This window comes from Solanum stenotomum, unplaced genomic scaffold, assembly GCF_019186545.1.
Source record: "Solanum stenotomum isolate F172 unplaced genomic scaffold, ASM1918654v1 scaffold16265, whole genome shotgun sequence".
Taxonomy (NCBI): domain Eukaryota; kingdom Viridiplantae; phylum Streptophyta; class Magnoliopsida; order Solanales; family Solanaceae; genus Solanum; species Solanum stenotomum.
In genome coordinates, this window is record NW_026023966.1 from 1 (window position 1) to 5412 (window position 5412).

Genomic DNA, 5412 nt, shown 5'->3' on the forward strand with positions numbered 1-5412 from the left:
GTCCCATTTTTTTTTTGAGAAAATTTGGATTCTAGTTGCATGTTGATATTGTGTTGTTCCCGAGCCCCGAATTGTGTCCCATTTTGGGACATGAGCTGGGAAAACTGGTTAGGACCCACTTTTGGGGTTAATTTCAGAATTTTCTACGCGGGTCCCACGATTCCCATTTTTGACTCCAAAATTGACCCGTCTTTGTTTGTTGTGATTTTGGTGTCTAAACGACCGTATTAACGTTGTGACTCTATTTTTGATAGCGGGGCAGCGTTTCGAGGACGTTCGAAAAGGGAAAGCTCCGAAGGAGTAATTTTGGAGCGCGTGTGATCGGCCTACAGCTAGGCTACGGTTTCCCTCTCTTAAATTGAGCTCGAGAATGTGAATGCATGTTGATTAGTTGGGATTTGGGTTGGGTAGTTATTGAATCCTACATAGGCGTTAAGAAATCATGTTTTCGGCCTATTTCAAAAATTATCGAGTAACTGTGAATATGCTTTGTGTTATTAATTGACCCTCCTCGCTATGTAGAGTGCTTGCATGCTTAATTTACTGTTTATTTGAAGCATGTTGGGCCTTAGTTTAGGTTTGACTAGGGCTTGCCTTAGAAATACATGATTCGGATCCGATAGGCCTTAGTTTTGCCCCGACGTCGCTCGACCGGCTTAGATCCCTGTAGACTGGTATAGCAGACTTGAGCCTGATAGTTTGGGCCTTAGTTATGCAATACGCTTGCTCCGAATTAAGTTATCCTTATTTTCCCCGATGTTACGGCTTCACGAGTTACGTCGGCGACACTAATTCTGCTTCGCGATTTGAATTTGGTTTTCGATTTGGTTCCAAGGACTTACATTGATTGGCTATGTGTGGACGGCGTTTCACGGACATTTATGAGTATGGATCGATTGGGACTCTTTCAGCAGCTACATTGGCACCTTTATAGAGCATCCGGTTAGTGTTCCGGCCTCTATTGCCCAATTACTTATATAGAGCATCCGGTTAGAGTTCCGGCCTCTATTGCCCATTTACTTATATAGAGCATCCGGTTAGAGTTCCGGCCTCTTATACTTGTGATTGGTTACTTGGGTATTTCTTGTGAGCATCCGGTTCGAGGTCCGGCCTCCGTACTGTCAAATTTTACTAATTAGGGTTGAGGTTCTGATTCGTGTTCTTCGTTCTTGGGTTCTTTTATGCCATTCTTTTTAGTTATAGTTATTCTGTGTACTCGTCGAGCTTATGGGGGTCAGTTCAGGTTTTTATTTAACTTGCGCACGAGTGTACCTTCTGGGCTTATGGGGGCCCAGTTAGGTGTAGTTAGCTTATAGATTACTTTAGTTAGTTCTTTGTACACTCGTGTGCATTCCCTTGTTAGTTAGATTTTAGTTCTTGACTTCGGTTTGTGTTATTCCTTCTTTTCATATTGCCTTTACTTTTCAAGTTCAGTCGGCCTATGATGCCTANCTGGGTACCGGTTGTTTTGGTACTCATGCTACGCTCTGCATCTATTTCGTGATGCAGGTCCGGGCACTAGTAGCCAGCGTTGATCGAGCTTGGAGCAGACTAATCCGGAGACGGGAGTGAGCACATGATGTTTTGTACTATTTCAGTCTCCATCTGTATATATAGAGTTGTCTTTTACCTTTCGAGACAGTCCAGTCTCTGTTGTCCACTTTTGGGACTTGTACTCATTTTGTTAGTAGCTCTGTACTAGTGACTTCCAGGTTCTGGGAGGGATCTTTATTTGTATATATGATTTTGGTTTGCTTCCGCCTGTTTATATTGTTATTTGCCTACTCTTGTTTAGTTTCTACCCTCAGACCCATTACTTATTGTTCCGGGTTACGGGTTGGGTTACCTACTGGTGGGTTATAGTAGGTGTCATCATGACTTGAGAAATCGGGTCGTGACACAATGGTGGTTGAACAAATAATTGGCTCATGACATATGTTTAAAATTATTGTGATGCCCATGCTCTGATGAAATTTATATTTGGAGTAAAACAATCTTTGTTTCACTCTCTTTTCAGAAAATAACCACCAGTAGATGATATGCATCTTGTTTAATCCTCAGGCTATATCTTTTACAGGTGAGAAGCAAGTTGTGGCTAACTATAATGAGTCCCTAATTAAAGATCACCATTCAGATTCAAATGAAAGGCTGGAAAGTGGATTAGGTCTTTGATCACATTTTTCTATTATGTATTCCAGCTATGCTTTGACTATCTGGTATGGTGCAAGGTTCATCTCAGGAAAAGGATATACTGGTGGTCAAGTTCTCAATGTTTTCGACTCCAAGCTTCTCCATGAAGTAGCAAGCTATTTACTTTTTAAGGTACGACAATTTAACTATGCATAAGTTTGAGAGTGATTATACTAGGTGCACTTGATGTTCTTATAATAAACTAATAATAGTATAAGTGCACTAATTTGACGGGGTTTCTCAAAATTTGTAGTACTGTTAGCATGTGCATAAGTATACTGGATTTCTGGTTCTCGATTATTCTTCGTCTCTCATTTGGTCTTCCACCACTCCAAAATCCCAATTTCTCTAGCATTCGTTTTCTACTCTCTCAAAATTCAGTACAAAGAATTGAATGGAAGATTTAAAGAAAAAAAACCTAAGAGACAAAAATTAGGGTCAATCAACTCAATAAATATTTCAGTTCTTTTTATATTTTCCAAATATAATAAATCTTATTGTTCTTTTAAGAACCTAATAATAGCATAAGCATACTATATCACCAGGCTGATTAGTTCTCCTTAATTGAACATAGAGATTCATGTATTAAGATATAGGTACAATATTGTTATCCTAACTCCTTCTCTTTTACGTTTCTTATGGTTGCATAGAGGTGATACATGATTTTTATATTCATGGGTGTGTAAAGAATTCTAAATGCTTAATGTTGGATTTTGACTTTATAATATTTTAAAACTTTACAAGCAACTTATTTAATACTACATAATATACTCTTGTACTTGTTGTTGTATGGAGGTGGTGAAAGTTTACTACAAAAGATTGAGTTTTTTTTTATGCTCCGTCAACTATACATATAGTTTATGACTTCAAGATCTCCCTTCTAAGTTATCAAAAACCTTATTTTGGACTATCTTCAAAAGTTGAGTTATGCAGCTGAGCTAATAATTGGACAATGATTTGCAGAGGTCGCTTCTGCCAGCTTGAGCTAAGATATTTCGTCAAAGTAGATCACATCAATTTGCCCAGTTGGATTTCAAATACTGTTTTCCAATCCCAAGAATGTTAAAATTGTCGGTTGCCTAATGACACGGTTGAAGGCGGGGTCTGAAGCAGAGTTTTGTAAGCTTTTCAAACCTTTGAGGTTTCTACTAAAGAATGAAGTGGCTTTGCAAAAGTTTGTTATCATAACAAAGAGGAGAAAATGTTTCACTTGTTTAAACAACTATGTTTTCCGACATTTATCACGATTGACTAAGAAATTGTTGGACAGTCAAAAATCATTAACAAATTTTGTGATTGTTTATCTAGAGATTGCTTAGCCAACCGTTATAAATAATCACGAAATTTGTTGTAGTGTTTCTAGCCACTGCAACAAATACATATTTATCAACAAAATATAAGGTTTATAGTTGTGAACCTTGCGCTAATTTGATGTGTCATATTTTTGAAATTCTGGCTGTGCCACAGAAGATGGAAAAATACGAGGCTGCCGGTATGAAGTATGAATCGATCCCCCAATCTATCGATTTAGCTTATAACAATCTTCTTATTAGGATCATTATGTATGAAGTACAACTGAGTTAGAGTTGAATTGTGATAAGAAAACTTGGAATCTATGGGCATGCTAATTGGAAAACCACAAGTATCGACTATCGTGAAACAAGCACTTGATAGTTGATCCTGATCATGTGGGGTTGGTCCTAAATATCTCAGGGCACGTAGGCTATAAGATGGATTCAATATTTTTTTCTACAGTGGAAACATTGAGCACAAATTTATTCACAACTCTTTTTGGACTTGGATATTGGACAAACATCCATAGTTTCTAGCAATATCTGACTATCCAAATGGTTGCTGGATTATTCCAATCTTCTGGATGTCCTGCATTAGTTGCAATGATTGGGAATTAGTTTTGCAAAGAAGAGGTTACTTATAATGGGTATTTAGAATGCCCACACTTCTGTTGGGAATATTACGGGGTCATTAGTTGCATCAATATTATTGAAATATGGATGGGGTTGGAATTCTTTATCTGTTCTTTTTCAGTTTCTCATTGTACCTTGCCCATAACATACGTGATTTATTATAAATGCTACACACTTTCATTCTTATCACAATTGAAATGTATTGTTCTTTCATCTAAATAGTCAGGGGTTACCCAACCCCAAGTGGTCCTTATTGGATGGAACTTTCCATTTGACTCTTTCTAAAGAGTCTCATGATCTGGATACGGATAGCCAAGATTGTTTTGATGAAGAGACCAAGATTTGCTGGAGGAATTTGGGAAAGTTGCTACTTATGGAGGAAATGGAAGTAGCAATTGTATTCGAATCTTCAAGCGCAGGGCTGAAAAAAAGGCGAGTCTTCTTAACTACCTACAGTTGAGATTTGTTTTTTTTCCCTCACAATCTTGACTGTTCTTACGTTGTTCCATAATAGAAAATATCTTCCTTTTTTGAGATATTCGATTATTGAAAAAGAATATTTTCTTGGGTTCCCGAATGAATGGAACAATCTCACTTGGTAGTTAAGGAACTAGGGAGTAGGGAGAATAATTTAGCAAAGATGGTATGTTGGTTACTCCAGCTCTTTTGTTGCCTCAACGTTCCAGATTTACAAGTAAATTAATATGTACTATGTGTTAGTTTACCTGAAACAACTATTACTTTAACCACATGATGTTGGTTGATCTTAGTAGATACTTTTACAACTATTCGGATTTGACATTACATCTTAGTATGATCGTGAGAAATAATAGAGGCTACGATTCCAAATGCCTCTATGTAGTGTGTTATGCTTGGTGAGGTTTGTCATCTAGATAAGTGATTTTCTTTTTTTCCTTGCTATGTGAATTCCAATATCCATTTGCATACAAAATTAGAACAAATGAGCATGTTTATTATTCTTACAGAACACATGTTATTCTGTGTTACTAAGCTCATGTTAAAGCTAATAGTAGTTAGTTTTTCTTATATGGATTTCTACTGTAGTACATTTCATTTTATGTGAAAAACAAAGTACACAGAGAGCTAGCAAGTTGTAATAAATAAAAATGATCCTCTGTTCCCTGAAGTTTCATTTTGCATATTTGGAAATGTTCACAAATATAGTATGCTTGACGAAGAAGATGTACTATAGACATTACTATAATCGAGGCACTAAGAAGTTATAATATTAAGATGTAAAGCAAGGATAGTACACAAAGAGCTAGCAAGTTGTACA

At 36.9% G+C, this 5412-nt stretch overlaps 1 long non-coding RNA gene across 1 annotated transcript; it reads left to right on the plus strand.

The window, feature by feature from the left end:
* Positions 1-2083: 2083 nt before the first annotated feature.
* Positions 2084-4946, plus strand: LOC125850321 (uncharacterized). The gene is made up of 3 exons (XR_007444775.1): positions 2084-2322; positions 3154-3309; positions 4338-4946. It is a non-coding gene; the product is annotated as an uncharacterized LOC125850321 (long non-coding RNA).
* The last annotated feature ends 466 nt before the right edge of the window (positions 4947-5412 follow it).